This window comes from Bubalus bubalis, chromosome 13 (genome assembly GCF_019923935.1).
Source record: "Bubalus bubalis isolate 160015118507 breed Murrah chromosome 13, NDDB_SH_1, whole genome shotgun sequence".
NCBI lineage: Eukaryota > Metazoa > Chordata > Mammalia > Artiodactyla > Bovidae > Bubalus > Bubalus bubalis.
In genome coordinates, this window is record NC_059169.1 from 67,215,529 (window position 1) to 67,236,509 (window position 20,981).

The 20,981-nt window shown below is 43.7% G+C and overlaps 1 long non-coding RNA gene across 9 annotated transcripts in view; it reads right to left on the reverse strand.

Moving 5' to 3' along the window:
- The window catches only part of LOC102395459, a 358,379-nt gene that overhangs the window by 23,217 nt on the left and 314,181 nt on the right, over positions 1-20,981 (reverse strand). Inside the window, exon 5 of one of the 9 annotated variants that reach the window (XR_006639910.1) lies at positions 1,229-3,624. The exons of the other annotated variants lie outside the window; for them this stretch is intronic. This is a non-coding gene — a long non-coding RNA (uncharacterized LOC102395459). Of the gene's footprint in view, positions 1-1,228; positions 3,625-20,981 lie in introns of those variants that run through there. 9 annotated transcript variants of the gene reach the window in all.

Genomic DNA, 20,981 nt, shown 5'->3' on the forward strand with positions numbered 1-20,981 from the left:
CAAATATTTTGTCCAGATGGGAACATGAGATCTGGAGTGAGAAGACCCTGCTTGGAAGGCTGGGCTCTGGGCTTTGCCAACCTTAACACTCGGACAAGTTCACAAAACGTCTCTGCGCTTGAGCTGCTTCAAAACTGGAGACAATAGTCTATGTCACATGGTTGGCCCAATGATCCAGTGAGACAATGAACGTGAAAGTGCTTTGTAAACTAGAGAGTTACCTGTTACCACTTACGAGCACTTCTGAGCTCACTCAGTTCTTTTCCCCACCTCAGCACGCTACAGCATCCAGCCTTTTACCACCAAAGAGCAGAAGGCTGATACCTGCGGTCCTAAGCACATCAGCAGCCTGGAGAGAGGGGTTATCTGAGGACCCAGAGGGTGCCTGGACCTCCCCCGCCTCCTCCTCGGCAGCGCGCCTGCGCACTCTCCACAGCTCCGCCTCCATCTGGCGCTGGAACTGTAGCCTGAGTGATGGGAAACGTGGCTTTGGGCCACTGTGTTGCTGCATGACTCTTTCTTCACTACTCTGGTTACTCATTCCGATTAAATAAGGATCAGAGACCCAGGCTGTTGAGCCAGGCAAGCTGGGTTCCAATGCTGGTTCCACCAATGACTGGAGAAGTGACTGGGATAAGGACAAATACTAGTCAGTATTTATTGAGCATTCAGATACGCCAACCCTGCTCCGAAGGCTTCAGCTGCATCAGCTCAGATGATCTTCACAATAACCTTATGAGGTCAGCCCAGTTATTATTCTCGTATTCCGGGCAATGAAACTAAGACCAAAGTGCTTCAGTAACCTGCCCAAGGTCACTCTACGAGTGAGTGGCCGTCTCACATGCTCATCACGATGACGCCTAACTCCCCCTAAAGACGTATGTGAAAAGCTCAGAGTAGTGTCTGCCACATGGTCAACACTCAGTGATGGCTATTAATTATTGTTCATTAAGGACCCATTATATACCAGCCATGTACAGAGGAGGCTGGCAGGCTGCAGTCCATGGGGTCACAGAGAGCCGGGCACAACTGAGCGACTAACACACACACGTACCAGTCACCTTGCTAGATGAACCCATGATACACAAGCTCCCCAGCCCCACCTCAGTAAAGATCACAAATAAAAATACTTGCTCTATTTATTCCACGTGGTTGTTCTGGGGATCAAGTCCAGAAAGGCAATGTGTAAATATGGAGGTGGGCTTTTGAAAGTGAAAAGGCAACTCCATTGGTAAGGCAGTATTCGCCTTAGTTTATTTTAGCTGAATCTGACACAGAGTTCCTGTAATAGGAAAAACTTAATCCAAGAGATACATTATAATAATCTTCTCCTTGGAATAAACATCATCTAGTGCCGTGGTGAGTGTCTAGGACTCTGGTTGCCAAAATAACCGCTTCGATTTTGTAGTTCTTAGTGTCACATTGACCCCAGCCCTGCGGACATAACCGTGCTTGTTTGTCTTCCTCCAGGGTGGGGCACGTACAGCGACATGAAATGTCTGTCTTCTTTTCCAGGACTTGTTGGCCTTCTCCCAGAATATCAGTCAACTGATCTTTCTAAACACCCAATCGACATATACTTATTGGACACATGCTATTTGCAAAACACTATTGGACTGTATTTGTTCATGCTTTCCTGACTTTGTGTCCATCACTGGGGGTTAGCTCTGTTATAATTTTTATATTACAAGGACCACAGAACAAATGCAACAGGGTTCTTTGTCCCTTTTATTTCCAAGAATGCCTCAGAGAAGAAAATCAAACCTAAAATAATTTGTGAAAATATTAAAAAGCACCATGATTCTTTTAGCCCCAAAGGCAAATTTCTGAGGGAGATAGATAGAATCATAGTAACATGATGTTAAATCTGATTTTAATGGGAATTTCTTGACCACCTCCTCTGGCCTTAATTCTTGAATATGTCTTCCCAGCTTGGATAAGTTATTTAACCTTTTTGGACCTTGGTATTCTTATCTGTAAAATGGGGGAGGACATAAAATATTTGGGAAGCTCTTAGAAAGCATTTATTACTTCATTTAGTCCTCTCAGCAATCCTGTGAAATAGATGTTCCCTACTACATCTGATAAAACTTAGCTTCCTGAGCAAAGCAGAATGCTTAAGTTCTCACAGTTGGCAAACAGCCAGGTGAAGACTAATATACTTTATTTCAGAAGCCTCTGTTTTGTTTTGTTTTTTTTTTTTCCCCTGGACCAAAGGCCAAAGACCAGAAAGGACTGCCTTTGGAGAATTCAAAACCCTAAGCAATCAGTGAAAAGTTTTATTATTCTTCAACTCAGTTGTCCTTATCCCAGCCATGTGGACACTCTGGCCCCAGCATTTCTTGATATCTGTGTTTGCAGGTCAGAGCTCAGAGGACTTCTCATAAACAGTTTCAAAATACAAACGCTCTGTTCAAAGCTAAGCAAAGCCAGATTGACTTTAAAGTCAGAAAGTTCTGTTGCCCTCAGTTTTGTGTGTAGGGCACGCTTTGTGTGCTGGAGGTCAAGTTTTCCCAGTGATAAGGGGTACTTGACAAGAAAGATCTCAAAGCAGGAAAGCAGAGCATGGGCGCCCTAGAGGTCATCAGTGGAGAGATGGCCTTGAGAGGAGGTCTTTATCTAAGTGGACTTGCCACCGGGAGTCAAGCGGGAGCAAATACACACTGCGTCTGCCAAAGGTCATGCACCTAGCGGGGCAGCTGACAAAACCAGGATGGTTTCTAACTATGGTACGTGCAATTTACCAATATCCGGCAGTCAGTGAAACTGACAAACTTCCTCTGGGAAGTGCAGTCGGTTTTAGCGTCTCAAAGTTCAGGATAGCGTCTTATGTTGCTGCAGTTTCTTCTCTCTCTCCTCACCCTCCCCTCCCTTCCTTCCCTCTTCTTCCTCCCTTACCCATCCATTTAGAGAACAAGAATCAGTCCATTGAACTCAAAGCCTATTCTGTCCTATACATTCATAATTTTTTTATTTCACTAAAACCTCATATGGTAGTTCTCACACCAAGCCCTACCACATCCCACTCAAGGTGATGTGCATACATTTTTCTACCCCTGTTTGATATACTCATTCTTAGAAATGATAGTTCCTTTGAGTCCAGTTCAGGATGCTGCAAGGAGGATCCCTCCCTGAGCCCCAGGTAGTTAAACGTGTTGGAAGATTGGCAAGGGAATTTTCTAGGGACTTCTGGAAAGACTGTGTGGAATCACTACCCAGTGAAGTTAGAATAAATGGTCACATCTAATACATGAGACATTTATGATTGTCCCCGATGAAAACTACAGGAACACTTGAAAGTAGAGCACGCTCATTCTTTTTTTTTTTTTAAACATCGTGGAAAGAATGCACACTTCTGCAAAATGGACTAGAAGGGCAGCAAAATGATGACTCTGGCTCCAGGCACGTTCCAGGGTTCCTCCTACGTTCTCTCTTCGGAGATAGAAGGCCAGTTTGGAGTCACATGTGCAGGGGCTGCGCCAAGCCCAGCTCCTCTTGGGCCCTCTCCTGCCCCCAGGAAGTGGTGGGGCCAGCCTTCCCCAGAGCTGTCCTGTCCTCCTCCTGGAAAGGAGGGGTCCCTCCTCATCCAGATGCTGTTCACTCCACCATTCTGCCAGCAGCTCCCTGGAAGTGAAGGTGCAAGGTTGGAGCTGCAGCTTAGCCCGATTGCCTATGTGCTTGGAGACCACTTGCCCTGACTCCCCGGGTAAGCATGCCAGGAAAGCCTGGCAGGCAGCCTTATCAACTTCACCCACAGCCTCCTCGGCTCAGTGGCTGCGGTCTTCTGAGCCTGAACTGAGAGCCTTCTTCTCTCATCTCCTCCATGGTTCACCTCTGAACACTCCACTTTCTCTTCTTGGGTAGCTCTGGTCAGATTTGCCAAACTCCAGTTCAGTGAAGGCTCAAGTCATTTTCCACCTTGGCTGCCTCTTGGGCTTAAATTCTGTCCCGATTGCTTAATTCTCAGCTTTTCTCGGACTGCGTGGAATTACCCTGAAATTCCTTAACTCCTCAAAGGATCCGCAGGACCTATCAACTTAATTCCATCCACCCCAGCACGCCTAGGCTGACTACATCCACAATCGGAAAGGAAGAAAGATCTACTTATAGAATCCAGGAAAGAGTGACAATCTCTCCTGATCACAACAAGCTGTGAAATATACAATGCCATCGCTGAATGCAGTTTGTGAAGCTAGCATAATTGCCCAAAAAGGGCTCAGAATGGAGAGAGGAGAAACCTGGTTTCTAGTCTGGTTCCCACCACATGAAAAGCAATGGATTCTTCATCTTTCTTGCACTGAAGATCCTCTAAATGTTTTGGAACCTTAGCCATCTGTGCACAGCATTTAAGGGAACAGATAACACAGTCTGCCCCCAGGGTGACAACCCCTCCCAGTCTATCCCTACAGTGTGTTCTAGCACCAACACCCACAGGGTCCATTAATCCTTAGAGGGGAAACAAGCTAGCAAGTTTTATTTTGCTGTTCAAGATGCTAATTGTCCTATGTAGCCTTGAGAGTAAAAGCAGAATAGCATGGGCAAGTTTAATCAACTGGTCTCATCCTCGGATTTTATGAAATGCTAAAATTATCCTCAGCTCCTCAGAGCGTTCCTGCTGTTCCATATGGTTTATATCCTAGCAATCTAGCAATTCATCAATCTGTTTACATACTGATGTTATACTTAGATTGATATTTAACTCTCCTCAGCATCAGTGCCTTGCAAAAGATTTATAAATGACTGCTAGGTGGTAATAGAACAGATACTGCGCTAAATGGAAAATAGTAATCATTTAGTTAGGAATCATGGTCCTTTCTTTTTATTTACACATATACAACCACATATTTACTGAGAGCCTTCTTCTCTCATCTCCATGGTTCACCTCTGAACACTGCCTATATCACTGGCTATTCTATATAGTACATAGAACTGGCTATATCACAGCACCCGACATTGACAAGTACGTCAAACGCTGAACGTTGACTTGTTAAAACAGCAACTAAAGTTCTGGATATAAACAGCCTCCCATAAAAAATGTGCATGAAGTAAATGTACAGCTATCAATATGCATATAAAAAGTGTGCACTTATCACTCTCTTTTTCCTGCTTGTTTTTGCTTCATGGTATACGTCACAGTGGAATTTCAAATCTGTCAGAAGATATCACAGTGCCTGAAATAAACAGCCTTTCTTTGCTACTCCTATAGTATCATAGACTCTTAAAGCTGGAAGATCTTTGAAAGGCTGTTTACCCTGGCTTCTAGCCCAATACAGGAATCACCTTCTTTACAACCTTGACAGAGGGTTGTGCAGGCCTCTACTTGAATACTCCTAGTGATGGTGAACTCGTTTCTGTACACATCAAAAGGTTAGGAAGATCTTCCTTATATCAAGCCAGAGTAGGTTCCTAGTCATTTCCATGGCCGATCTAAAGCCAGTCTTGTCTTTCTTCCTCTTCAAACTAGCTCCTTCTTTTATGTCTCCCATTCTAACTCATAGAACCACTGATCAGCCACTTAGAAACCAGGCCCCACACGTCTCTCCATTTCCCCTTCAGTTGGTAACCAAACCCAAATGGGTTTGTCTTGATAAAATAGCCTCTTGAGTCTGGTACCTTCTCTCTGTCCCCCAAATTGTATCACTTCTTTCTTGAATTATTGCAATAACTAGTAATGAATCACTGTCTCTAATCTCACCCTGTACGGCTCACCACCCAAATGGAAGCAAGACTTCACTCTGTAAGCCCTACACTAAAGCCCTGTGACACATCTGAGGCTGCAGCTTCACGCCCTTCCCCCACCCCCACCCTTGTGTCTCATGCTCAGCCTGTCACTCTTCCCACTGCGAGTCCCAGCCCTAAGGAGCCACTTCCGGGGAGTTCCCTGAACACTCGGTCATAATTCACACCACCATGTTTCCAAGAATGTCGTTACTTTGCCTGAAACCCTGTGCCCTTGATCTACCTGAGGAAGTTCCACCAATGCTTCCTGACCTCATGAACAAATCACATTTTTTGTTGTGATTAGGAAAAAAGTGGAATTCACATAGAAATACAAAATGTTATTTTGTTTGGTGTAACATTCTCCCTAACAAGCCCAGGTGTGAGATCACCCCCCTCTTCCTGTGTTAGAGCTGTTTCTTTCTCAAACTGGAGGAAGTTAGGATTATCTCTACCAATCTGGTCTATCATTATGAAATAGACAAGTCCCCTAATTTAGGCAAAGAAAGTTTATTCAACCTGAATGACCCTAAGAAGTTTGTTAATAAACCGCCTACTCTCAGGCCCTACATTCTTCTTTATCTATTAAAAGGTGTTACCCATGATTCGAAAAATAATTCATCCAGTACACATAGATGACCTATCCTGGGAATTGCCAGCTCCAGGGACATATTCTTTTACCTCTTACATAGCCTTAGGCACACTAAACTCATAGTTGCCACCATATACTTGTACTTGTCCCTAGGGGCTCAGGAAAATAGAGTTAATTTTAATTTCTATTTGACACATGTCCTCAACAAAAACAATAACAGCCTCCAGCTCCAACTAACCCATGTTTAGCTTACAGGTCTGAGCCTGACTGACCGGTGAAGGGAATATAGTCTCACCTCTCCCCAAGGGGCCCCCATGTCTTTTAGTCCCAGAATGTTCATCTGGAACTCAACTCAAATACATTTCTTAAAGCCAAATGGTACCTACAAAATACCTCACAAGTGTTTGTAGCTTTATTTATAATCACCAAGAAGTAGAAACATTTCAATGTCCTTCAACTGGTGAATGGATACAGAAATTGAAGTACACCATGTCCTGGACTGCTTACTATGAAGCCTTAAAAAGGAACAAGCTACTGACACATGTAACAACATGATGAATCTCAAATGCACCATGCTCAGTGAAATAAGCCATATCCCCCCAAACTACATAATTAATGACTGCATTTACATGACACCCTGGAAAAGGTCCAGGTGGCACCAGTGGTAAAGAACCTACTTGCCACTGCTGGAGACATAAGAGACACAGCTTCGATCCCTGGGTCAGGAAGATTCTCTGGAGGAGAGCATGGCAACCTACTCCAGTATTCTTGCCTGGAGAATCCCATGGACTGAGGAGTCTGGTGGGCTACAGTCCATAGGGTTGCAAAGAGTTGGACACGACTGAAGCGACTTAGTATGCGTGTACTGGAAGAGGCAAAACTATAGGGACAGAAAACCAATCAATAGTTGCCAGGGCTGGAAAGCGGGAAGAAATTGACAATCAAAGGGTGAACAAGGCATTTTGGGAGGTGATAGAACTGTTGCATATTGATCGATCATGGTGGTCATTCAAGAAATGTGTCTGCCAAAAACTCATAGATCTTTACACTAAAAAGAGTAAATTTTAGTATATGTAAATTACACTCAATAAACTTGACCAAAGATCATTTTAAATGAGTTTTTTTTTGTAAAAAGAAGAAAGCGACTAGGTGAGATTACTCTCCTCTTAATCCCAGTGTTCAGGTAGATGTGTTCCACTGAGAATGATAAATTGATATCTAAATGAAGTCAGGATTGGACGGCATTGACCCAGCAAGGCAAACTGATTGCTGTTCTGAGAGACCACAGAGGGTGCATGTGGGAACAGCACTTCAAACTTGCTGATCCTAGGATTGTTGATAGTGTAACTTGGGATGGCAAAGGGGTGGCCAGGGTAAGAGCCAAGCTTGGTACGTGTGGGTGCACGTCCTTCATTGGTCCTCCTGTAGGACAAAGGGCAGGTGCCTGTACAACCTATGGGCAAAAATATGAGGCAATATACATGCAACTTCCAAGAGCTTCCGACCCAGCATCTTTCTGAATCTTCTAAGAAGTTTCTGAGACAGGGGTCATCATTCCAGTTGTACAGATGAATAAGCTAGGGCTGGGGGAATATGACTGAGCCAGATCCCAGCAGGACAGTGAATGGTAGAGCTGGGCCATAGAGCTTCTGACTTTGTGCTTATTTGTTTGTTGCCTGGTGGGTTGGCAGTGGTGATGATGGAGGTTTAAATGCTACTCAAGCTCTTACATCTTTGAGGTGAGTCCCATCATCAAAATAAAAAGCAAAACTGGTGGAGACAGATCAAAGCCTTTTTCTCACTGTATAGTTAAAGATGAGGGTGAATTTCCAAAAAAGAGACATAAAGCAAATGTCAGGATTTTGTCTAAAATACTGACCTACGGCTCCATGAAACCAAGCATCTAATTTACAATTATGTAGGCATGATGGTATTATGGCATTTTGGTATTCAGGATGGCATTCTGGTATTTTGATTACATGTTTGAAAACACTTGGATATTTGCAGTTTTGAGGTGAACTGTCTGGCCTTTCCTTTGTCAGCCAGGTGTCCAGGAGTCTTTACAAATCTCCCAGGATGTTTTAGAGATTTATTACTACAAACTTCCCAAGGGTGACCTAGCGGAGGTGCAGGGCAGTTGGGCACCTACAGAGAAATTTGGGTCTCGGGAGTTCTGTTTCTATATCGGAAACACTAGACTCACCCACAGGAAAGAACAGGAAATACATCACAGCTTCCATATACCCTCCTGGTAACATAGATCCGGCTGCTATCTATACTGCACAAGTGATATAGACCATATCATGGTTTGGGTTGGCTTACGAACAGATTTGGAAATTTTCAGAAGGGTCAGAATGTTAGGAAAATTCTTGCCGTGGCAGCTGATAAGCTAAATCTCCTGACTAGATTCTCTCCTCTCTTTCTGGCACATCGCCTAATTGAACAAGCAAATCCCATGAGGTTCTGCAACAGTCATACCAAACATATGGCACACTCATACCATGCTCTTGATTGAAGCCCTTCCAGGGTTCCACCCAGTGCCCATGTGGGAAATGGAGGCCCAGAAACATTGACCGTGGGGTTAGTGATGTAATGGGAACCCAGGAATGGGATGGGGCTAGGGAAGTGTGTTCTCTGTTCCAAGTCGCACTGGATCCCCTCCTCAGGTTCAGGTGGCTTAATTCCACCCTGGTGCTTCCCTACATTCTGGGGGTGATGTTTTCTCCCATTTCTCTTTTTTCACTCTCAACTACTCCCCTTACTCTCTGCCAACAAGCCCACGCTTTTAGAGGGAAATGGAGAAAAGGCTCTCGTCTCTTCTTTTTTGTTTTTTTCCCTTGTTATCAGGGTGAGCCGGGGGACAGGACCCTGGAGAGGCAGCAGAACAGAGGGGAAACTCGAGCCCAAAAGCTCAAGAACCTTAAAGGATGCTGACCTATTAATCATTGTTAATAATCACACAGCACCAACCCTCAACCGTTCCTACACATCCCACTTGGAGAAAACTCATGTTGTAAAAAATGAGGATTTTCACGGAAGAGAAATTATGAATCGATATTCCATTAGCAGAGATGTAACTCTGGAAGTATTCATAAACACCTCCACTAAATGCAAACTTTTTCTCATGCATTTTCAACAAGCACTGGATTTCTTTAAAAAAAGGTGACTTTCAGTGTAGCTCTTTGGCACCATATTTCTTGGGTAAAGTGAGATATACTTGCAATTTGGTCAAGGTTTCCAGGGAAGAATATTCTCCATTTCTTCCACCATGTGCCATAATACTTGGGCGAGATGAATGTAGAAGCGCAAACATTAGAGTTAGGCTGAGCTGAACAGAGACCTCTCTGTTCCAGGGCACAGGGTACCATCTTGATTATTATTCCTGGCAGGGCTTGCAGGGTGATAATAAATGCTTCTCTAGGACAGAATCAGTCTGTCTCTCTCATAGCAAAGCAGAAGGCAGCCTTCCCACTTGTTTGCAAAAGAGGGAGGGAGAAAGAAAGTGGTGAGAACGACAAGCTTCCTGATCATTTTAATTTCCATAGCTCTAGGCTTTATGGGTGGAGAAGGAAATGGCCACCCACTCCAGTACTTTTGCCTGGAGAATCCCATGGACAGAGGAGCCTGGCGGGCTACAGTCCATGGGGTCGCAAAGAGTCAGACACGACGGAGCAACTAACACACACACAGGCTTTATGGGACCGTCAGGAATGAAAAGCAAGTGCACTAACTGTAAGTGAAATAAAGAAAATAGAGCTTCTCAACCTTATGTTTTTAATCCCATATCTCAAGCTGTGGCCAATTTAACCTTTAAGGATATTTGGGCCCAGATTGTAGGTTACAAGGGCAGAATGCTAAGAATCTCTTGACTTGGCCCCAATCCTATTTACACTGCTAAATTCTGCAGAAATGATCAGCCAAATGGTGATGCTGTGCCTAGCATCACCAAAACTGTTTCAAGTATAAGACCCAGGCATTTGATCAACAAACATTTACTGAGCACCCACTGGTGGGGCCATGACAAGGCACCCACTAGGAATATCTGCTGGATCCTGACCTCAACAGGTTTGCAGCCAAACTGGGAGACAAGCACATACACAAATGACCCCAAGTCTATGTAATAAGGGCTAAAGCAGAGATGCAAAATAACTGCCCCATGGAGGAAGGCGAGATCAGAGCAGCCCAGGGTAGAAGAGGCTCTAGCCAGGGAAGGAAGGGTATTCCTGGAGAAGAGATATTCCTGGATAAAAGATAGCCTTGCAAGATAAGCAGAAGGTAACAGAACCAGGAATCCTGTATTCAGGCTGTGTTTGCTCCTGCAAGATTCTCAACCCAAAGGGCATGGAATTTTCCATCAAGAAGACTGCCAATTTTATTTTTCCATGAAAGTATATACACATGCATATATACATATTTGCCCTCCTCAGTCCTGTCAGATTGATAGCAATTATTTTTTTTGTTCTATCTTCAAATTTCAAAGGAATCAAGAGCAAAGGAACCTCCTGTCTGTGATTTCAAGCACTCTGGGGAAAGATTTGGGGTGGTAAGTGAATAACAATGAATATTTTCCCATCTGATTGGCGGAGTCTATGGTGTTTGCTCTTGGAATTAATTTAGCTTTCTGGTCAGGTTATCTTGCACACTTTCCAGGGTCCCCTGATATAAATAGACTAAGCAGTAAGGAGGAAATCAAAACAAGTGTGCATTTGACTGGAGCGCGGTGACAACAGTATAAAGTGGAGGAAAACAAATAAATATGGGAAAATAACAGTTAACAGAGAGCCTTAAGGCATAGCTAGTCATGACAATATCTTTACCACATCAACTGGTTGCCCATCAAAGGCTAAGCTAGAAATTCAAGTCAAGATCAAGGAGAAGCTCTAGGCTGCAGTGAAATGATGGAGGTATTTTGGTCTCCTAATTTATTATTATTTTTTTAATCAGGTCAAGTTTACCAAATTTCTTTCCTGAAGAAATAAAAAAGAAAACCTCCTTACTCTCAGTCAATAATGAGAAGTGTGTCCAGTTCTAAAGTTGCCCAGAGCAAGTATTTGTTGAAGACAAGCTAGGGCTCATGAGTGAATATTTACCAACCTAAATACCTTAGTTCCCTCTTTTTTTGGCAAGGGTATGGAAAAAGCACTTACAGCCTGACAGTATTTACCTTCATTTTATTTGTAAATCTGAATGAACAATTTGCCTTTCTTGCTGCAGATTCTGCTTAAGGAAGAGGGGAGGAACCATGTCCCGCTTTGTGTAGAATTCTAAGTTTTAACACTGGGAAAGCCCTCAGCCCTAAACAGGCTAGAATGGTCGTTCACCCAAAGTGACAATAAATCTCAAATGCAATTAGCCATATTCCAACTGAGGGAGTTCTCAGATGGGAGGGACTATTTGTCTATAGGTCAAAACACTGTACCTGTCCAACCTTGGTCAGCCCGTTACGTCTCCTTCCTTTGTACATGATATGCCTGCCTGTGATGGGAAGGTAAAGAAAATAACCAAGCCCTTCTTTTCATACAAAAGTTCTCAGGCTCAGTGGCTCCTTCTCACTACCTACTGGTAGGCGCAGCCAATCAAGTTCTTGGTGAAAGTCAGAGTGTATGTAGGCCATGAGTTTAAAGAATTCTTATTGCAATTAGAACAATGGCTAAACAAAATTTTCTTTTCTAACTAATTTCTATCCCCATAAGGTAACCTGTTTCATCATTAGGTTAAACTCAGGTCCAGAGTAACTGCTTTCTTTTTCCTCAAATCACCACAAAAGCCCAGAGCGGAATGACAACATGAATTTGGAAAGAGAATAAAACAGTTATTATTTTAATTGAAAAGCATCCCCAGAGAATATTGATCCAGGACACAACCACAGTGCTGGGGATGGAAATTAAGTCATCCTTAAGGATAAAAGCATCTCAACACCTCCATCCTCACCACACCCACCCTATCCCTCACTGCTAGAAGCAGGAGAAATTGATTCTAGTAAATCACCATTTCCTCCACTGCGGACCCAGTTAGGTCAGTGACACCTCTCCGAAGTGTCTGTAGTCCCTGCCATCCCAGATAAACTTCCTTCAGGGTTGCCCAGCAGCCTGGCTTTCTGGCCTCTAGAAATGGTAATGGATTCATTTAGAATCAGGGGCTACCGAGCCACGAGCTCAGGTGCTGCAGAAATGGCAGGTGGTTGGAGCTGACTTGACAGCAATTAAATGTACAAATCTTTGATTAGGCTCCCGGGAATGGAGTCATTAGCAACCTAGAACGGACCAGCTTGGTTTCCACCGCCTCATTAGCTGCTCCACCGATGTTACTTTAAAAAGCCGAGAGGAGGGGGAAAAAAAAAAAACCCTCCAGCGCAGAATTAGGAAAGTTGAGTGACAAACCCGGGAGGGAGGGGAAGCAACCAGTGTAAGCATTTCTACCTGAACAAACAGGTCCCCTGGTTTTTTGCAGCGTGGTCGTTGACCTGCGCATGCGTGTTTGCTGGACTGTGAAATAGCCCCATACCAGCCTGATTAATCGGCCGAAAGAGCTTTTTTCCCTAATCTGCTTTCTTGAAAGCCTCAAAAAAAAAAAAAAAAAAAAAAAGGATTCATTGATTCAGTCTTTCTACCAAATCCTCAGTGTGGCAGGAGACTTCTTCCAGGTTGCTGAGGACAGATGGACCAGATCAGTTATAAGATTCCCTACACTTGTCTCCAGTGGCAAGTCTGGAGTCTGCACCCACCCCATAGGGACCACAGAATCTCAGTGTCCATCTTCAGCTCCTGTTGCATGTTTCTGGCTGCCCCCATGATCCAAGCTGATATCTACCTTGTGAATTTCCCCCATGTTATGAGAGAGCTTGTTGTTGTTTAGTCCCTAACTCATATCCAACTCTTTTTGCAAACCAAAGCACTGTAGCCCACCAGGCTCCTCTGTCTGTGGGATTTCCCAGGCAAGAACACTGGAGTGGGTTGCCATTTCCTTCTCCAGGGGATCTTCCCGACTAGGGATCTAATCCACACCTCCTGCATTGGCAGGTGGATTCTTTACCACTGAGCCACCAGGGAAGCCCAAAGTTGGTTAATACCAACCATGTAAATTAAATAATCTTCCCAGCTGGGAGCTTTAAAACAAAAGGGCAATGTATTTCACAACCTTAATGTAAAATCCTGTGTGACCATGTATTTTATATGAGCCTAATGCATTGTGTAATTTAGTTTCTTTCTTTCTCAACCTGCCAGCCACTGGATTAATATTATAAAGCATGCTCCCAAGTATTTATTGATCACCTATTTTAAGCCTCATATTAATTGCTGTGAGGCAGTCTATGACTTTAGAATCTGTGAGAAAGAACCATCGTATACACTTTCCCTCATGTAGTCACTTATTTATTCAACAAACACCTGCCCTATGCCTATGTAAGCATTGTCCTTGTCAATAATAATACAAAGAACAATAAAGTACATTAAGTTGCTCACTCTCTCCTGATCAGCATTTAACTGGGCTAATTCATTTAATCCTTGCAACTCTGTGAGGTAGGTACTATTGTTATCTTTATTTTAGAGATAAGAAAACCAAAGCACAAAGAGGTTAAGTGACTTGCCCAGAGTCACACTGCTGTTAAATACCAGATTGGGGATTTAGACCCAGGCGCTGTGGCCGCTCTTCTGCATTGCTTACAACTTATTAGGGAAGATAAACATCAAAACCAGCCATTTCGATACAATGTGATAAGTACATCTGCTTAGAGTATTAGATTGTCCAAAAAGTAAGCTCTGAATTTTTCCATAAGATGTTACTAACGTTTAAAAAGGATGTGGTGGAGACAGAAGGGAATGATGAAGTGCCTGTAGAAAAGAATTTCATGGTGGAACTAATACTTGATCTAGGTTTTGAACTAAAAAGAAGAAAGCCACAGCTTTCAAGAAGTTATAACCTACTAAGATATTTCACTAAATACTTTCGACCCCATTCTGACATAGTTTTTGAAACAAGGATTTTACTTATGTTGGGAACATTGAGATGGAAGGGATCACAGCCAAATGTGAATATGATGGCAAGAATGATCTTTTTAAGAAGGTGGTGTCTAAGCAAAGCCTTTAAGAAGTGGTCAGAGTTTAGAATCAAGCCTTGTTAAAAGCAGAGAATCCAGGAGAAGAGGAAGACAAGAATGGGACTGGAAGAGGAAGAAGAGGGAGAGCACAGAATTGTACTTCAAAGGACATGAGATGAGGAAATACAGTTGGAAGAATGATTTGAATCTAAGCATGGCAGGCATTGTATGAGATATTTTATTTAATTCTAGAAATCTATTGAAGGTTTTAGGAGGAGGAGAGTGAAATGAAAATGTCTCAGAAATACTGAGGAAAGCAAAAGAAAAATTCAATCAAATTAATATGATAAAAAAATTATATTTTCAAGCTAAATAACATATCAAGCTAAGGAGTTGTTTTTTAACTCAGAATACCAACTGACTACAAAGAATTTTTGAGATGATTAGATATGGTAACGAGAGGAATTACCTTATGAGCCATAATGTACTGTACACATACCATTTTTATTTTTCACAATATATTTGTATGAGTTCTAATTCATTTCTGTTCAAAGTGAGGATGACACTTGAGCTACATGCATGTTTCTGTGACTCATAAATGGACAAACCATCTCAAGGAGCTTCTATCTCGTAGCAGACAAATAGGAGAGGCCTTTCCAGAACATTCTTGAGGTGAATCAGAGGGCAAGTTCTTGGAGCATCTTGGCCTCCCAAGAAATGGCAGTGTCAGCGGCAGGGTGGAGCTCTTCTTCCATCGGTTATACTGAAGGGATGCCCCGAACCAGGGCAAGAGAACAATTACCACTTGCATTGCCACCACCAGCCAGAAAAAGTGATTTTTGCAATTCAGTGAAGGTTTGGTGAAGAGTCAATCCAAGGAGGTTGTAGCACCAAACCTCATTCGCTATGTTCTTAATTTTTCATCCAATCAATTGACTCCTATTAGACCACAGCCCCACCTATTTCTTTAAAAAAATAATCTCTTGAGGACTTCCCTGGAGGTCCAATGGTTAAGAATCTATGCTCCCAATGCAGGAGGCATGGATTTGATCTCTGGTTCGGAAACTGAGGTCCCTCAGTACCATGGGATACGGCCAAAAAAATCTCTTTCTCTTGCCTACTCTTAATTTTTTTGGGGGAGAGGGGGTAGGTGGATGGTAAGTGGGGTCATATTCTCCACCACAAGTTATAATGCTTGCTTCTTAAGGGACTTCCTGGCCTTTCTGCTGTCATGTCTATGGAGACCTGGGTGACCACCCCTCAGCAGGTCTGAGTAAATGTCCTCTCCTCCCTTTGATAAAATACCATGCTGCCCCTCCCCCACCCAGGTCCCTGGGGGAATGCCTGATTGGTATGGTGGGGGCTAGGTGGTCATCTAAAAATTCTGGAGTTCCCAAAACTTTGAACTTATGCATAACACCAAGACAAGGACAAGGTGACATCTGAAGTTAAATACATTGTTTTTCATAATTATGAATTGGAGCTTAAATGGAAAGGAAAATCTCATCTGTTAAATAATAATGATTACAAGACAGGCATAATTTCTTCCATGGTAATTTCTTTCCCTTGAGCTTCTTTGGGGTAAACAAGGAGACAGAAGGAGTATTGTTAGCTTCCTGAGCCTGTTTTCAGGCTTGTTCCTTGAAACTATCATTTCACCAGCATCTGCAGTTGCCTTGCGTTTTTGGACATTGACTGGGTCTGCATGGCAAAGCTCCAGCTCTGAGTGACACTGCAACCTACCTTATTCTCCCTATTTTTCTCCTTTGCTTACAGCACGGGGCCTTTACTTCTACATCTTTTAATTTCACCTGGGAAGCCCATAGACTCTCACCATATCCGTCCAATCCTTTCTCAGTGACATATGACTGATCTGCTTCTCTCTCTGCAGCTCTGTTTTGGAGCAGCCCATCTACACCATCCAGTGCTACACTGAGAACGCCAGCAGGAACATCCAGACCCTCCCTCCTCTAGATACCCCAGTTCTCCAAAATCTGTGTGATGTCCTGTGGCCACTGGATAAACAAATTCCCAAGACTCGTGATCTTTGTGCACTTTTAGTAGCACTATAAGGGGAAGAGCTAACAGACAACACATGACTCTGAGATCATCAGAAAACCACCCCTCCAAATAACAAGAGAGGTAAATTTTAGCAGCCTTTACCAAAGCCCTAATGCGATTTTTGAGCTGGAATCAAATCACGTGGAAAACGTGCAAGATGTGATGAAACCAACTTATGTGTTGTTTAATTTCCCATTCAATATGCTGTTCTGTTTTTTGAGTCATATAATGTTGTGAAGCAATTATGGCTAACATACAGACTCAGGCAGGAGGCGGAAGGCAGTGAGCTGGGTAAAAAGGACTTCGCATGGGTGGAGAAGTCGGGGGTATGGGACTCAAGTTGGAGGAGTCTCTAGGGAGAGCTCTTAGATCAGGAGCTAGTGACTGAAACTGTATTAATAGCTTTTGAAAACAACTATTTGTGTGTGAAGTGATAAATAGAAGTGGCTATTTTCTGGCCCACATTTCATATTATCTCATCATGAAACAATATCACAGGTATCATGTCACCCCATTGCCTCTTTGACAGGTGACCACCTTGTACAATGTCAACATGCTATAGAGTAAAATAATAATTACACTGAGTGTTCACTGGTGCCTGATGTGTTTGATTGAAAAGCTTTGTAATATTAACTCATTTAAACTTCTCAACAATCCCCTGATATGGTTACTATTATCCTCCTTTACGGGCTTCCTAGATGGTGCTAGTGGTAAAGAACCTGCCTGCCAATGCAGGAGGGCATAAGAGACACAGGTTCGTCTACTGGGTTGGAAAGATCCCCTGGAGAAGGAAATGGCAAGCTACTCCAGTATTCTTGCCTGGAAAATCCCATGGACAGAGGAGTCTGGTGGGCTACAAGCCATAGAGCTGCACAGAGTCAGACACAACTGTAGTGACTTAGCACACATCCTGCTTTTACAAAGGAGCAAACTGAGACGGAGAGGTTTGGGTTTCTAGCTGAAGGTCACAGTCATAAGCAGCAGCCCCAGGGTACAGACCCTGGTGGCTTGATGCCAACACCAGGGCTTTCCTCTCTGTTATCTGACTACATGGATGATGCTTTCTAGGTTCTGAGTACAGTTCTAAGCGTTTTGTATGTACTAATTCTTAAACCTTGCAACGAATCCTATGAAATAAGAACTAGTTTTGTTCCCAAAATATATAAATGAGGAAACTGAGGCCCAGACAGATTATGTGTCTTGCCCAAGGTCACATGGCTGGAGAGGGTCAGCGCTTAGATGGAAAGGCAGGCCCCCTGGTCCCGAGACCACACTCCTGAGCCCTCAGCAAAGGTCCCATCTTTCCTTCCTGCCACGGTGGAGTACAGAGGTGGGGAGGAAGTGGGGTGAGGTAGGGGTGGGGACAGAAAAAACTCCAAGTCTGAGAATATGAGTTTTGTGGGTTTGATGAGAAACTGGTCTTGCACCCTCTCTCGAAAAGGGCTCAAAACAAAACTGTAGAAGTAGGTTAAGTACAGTCTGGGCTGCTTTTTCTCCTCAGCAATTATATAAGGCCCTCCCTCACACAGGGACCTCAGAGGGGAGATTGAGACTCTTTCATTCGTTCAGACAGACAAATTTCAGGCTCTAAATATCATGACTTCTAAGAAAATTTGCATTTAGATGATTTAAAAGAACAAAACCCCAAGAGTTATATATCAGCAGGTTAATGCAAAGGGGAGGGTTTGTTTTTGTTTTCTTGGGGTTTGGGGGAAGTGAGGGGAGTGAAGGAAAGGCTTTTTCTGGTGTCAATGAAATTACAGTGCATGAATGCCAACGTTCTTTTAGTCCAGCAAAGTCCATAGGGGTGAGTCAAGGGGAACATGAGAAGCTCTTCTTCAGTACTACTCCCCCTCAGGGTCTGACTCTGGTGGACAGTGGGGGATCCTGAATCATTCCATTCCAGCAGGAAATGAAGCAGGAGCTTCTGCAAAATCTACAGGTACAGGATGCTGTGCAGAGGATGGTGGCACCAGGGACCGACGGACAAGAGAGAGAGGAAGGGAAACAGGCTAAATGTGCTGGGTATCATACAGCTTCCCTGTCTATCATCTCATCTAACCCTCGCTACACAATAGGAGGAAGACAGCCTGACACATGGTAAACAAGGCTCAGTGTAAGCCAGGCCACACACCCACCATAACACAGCTAGCTATCAGTAGAGCCGGAGACAGGAATCAAACCCAAGTCTACTGGCCCCAAAGTACCATGTTATCCCAGACCTGGAAGCTAAGAGAGCAAGGGGTCTCCCTCTGTCTCTGTGATGATCAACCCAACACCAGAGAATACAGTAGCTGTGCATGTCCCATGTGACCACCAGCCCTGTGAGCTTGGCAAGCTACAGAGCAGCCCTTGTCCTGGCTCCATGATTTTCCTGTGTCTGGGAAGACAAGCGGGCAGGGGCCAGCATCATCCCTCTTGTTGTCATACTTCCTCTATAATTCTGTTTTCAAACAATTGGCTTTGACTGCCCCAGCAGACCTGTCCCCCCAGGAGACCATGTTCTGGCCTGTTCTGGTGGACAGCTGGCCTGGCCTCACCAACTGTCTGCAGGAAGACCGGTGTTTCACATCCTTCCTGCCTGCTCTCTCCTCCTTCAACCTCCCAGTGCCATGGGGTTCAGGCATGTTGCCTGCTATGCCTACTGGTCTGTTTTCTACTTCACTTCCCAAAGCATGGTTTCCTCTCTGGGTGAAAACACAGAAGGCTGCTTCCTATCAGAACTTGTAGGGCACTTGTCTTGGGTGACTTTCAAGAAGTAGGCAGTGGAGGGTGATTGATGATGATGGTGGTGGTGGTGACGGTGATAATGAAGGTAAGCACAGACCAAGCAGCCCAACACAGATCTTGGGAAATACACCAAAGAACAATTTATTTGGGGGACTATTAATGGAATGAACATTCCACTGCCATTTTTCCTGGTACATAGATCATTTGAATCAAAAAGAAGTGATCATGAAAGGAGGACAGAGATACTTCCCCATGTTGCAGCTCTGGGTACCCCATGTGAGAGCTGAGGGGAGTATGGTAGGAGAAGCAAAAGGATGGAGGTGAAAGGGCAAGACCCTGGGACACAGGTTAGGAAGCAGAAATACCACCCAAACTTTATTCTTCTCTTTGCGGGCAGTGGCAGCAGTCACAGAAGTTTGGGAGTCTCCTGTCTCACCAGAAGATAGTGGGGGACCACATCTGAGTTGGTGCTGCTGGGGTGACTCATGGTGGGCCACTAGGTGACTTCAAGGGGGAAGCTAGCCATGCCAGAAATGTCAACCATGTAACTTGAGGTTGGAGCTTTGAGCCACATGATGTCAACCCAAATTCCTGACTTCCGAGGAGAGGAGGGAGGCTGAAGATAGAATTCAGACAACTGGCTGATGATACAGTCAATTGTGGCTACATAATGAAATCCCAATAGAAACTATGGACTCTGAGGCCCAAATGGTTGGTGAATGTATCAATGTACCAGGATACATCCTGATTCTATACAGAGAAGACATGGAGAAGACACAGGAGCTCTGCATTTGGGATCCTCCCAGGTCTTACCCTATGGATGTCTTATGGCTGGTCCAGATTTTCATACTCAGTAAATGTATAAGGAGAGAGCTTTCCTGAGGTCTGTGAGTTGTTCTACTAAATTATCAAATCTGAGAGGGTCATGAGAATCCCAAAACCAGTAGCCAGTTGTTCAGAGGTGGCCTGGGGACCCTGGAGCATGGAGCTGGTATTGGAAGGGAAAGGAGTCTTAGGAGGACAGTGTCCTCTCCCTATGGAGTCTGTGGTAACCCTGGATGGTTGATGTCAGAACTGCACTGAAGCATATTTTTGAATGACTGGATGAATCTTCTACTGTCCAGTGAGGGGGGTAAGAGCAAGCAACCTCCCATCTTCCCAGAGGAAGCCAAGTGACTTTCATACCCACTGTCTCTCTGGGTAAAGTGGTAACTCAAGTTCTGGCTCGGGAGCCCATTCTCCTACAAAGCCTAAGAGTGTTTACAGGGTGCTGCCAAGTTGACATTTTTGGAGTCAAATCAGCTATTTTGGCTGCTATAACTTGCTAATGCTGAGCAGTGCACTGATTATTGAATAATCAAATCCATTTAGTATCTTTAAAATGGAGATAATTTCACATAGTTCAGACACAGTCCAATTATTTTGTTGTTAAGAAGAGTGAATTGACTTGGACCCTTGCAATTCGATCAGTTGCTTGGCAATCAACCTGCCAACAATTTTTGCTTCCCCATTTTTCTTTCTGATTTTAATTGTGACATTGGAATAAAAGGAGAGTCCACACATCTGTTGCCTTGGATTCTGAGGCTGAATTGAAAAAGTCAATTCTTAGCCTGTTTTTTTGATTCCCAAACTAAAGAATCCAACTATTATTTTACATCCCTTCTGTTCTTTCTTTTCACCTTGCATACTCCAATCTTCTCTAGCATCTTCTGCTTTTCCTTTCTTCTTTGATTAAAAAAATGTAGAAACAGACTAGGTAAAAGAAAGATTTAGCCAATGCTGAGAACACTACAAGAAATTGTATTGAATCCTATGCATCATATTCTAAATCAACATTAATGGAGA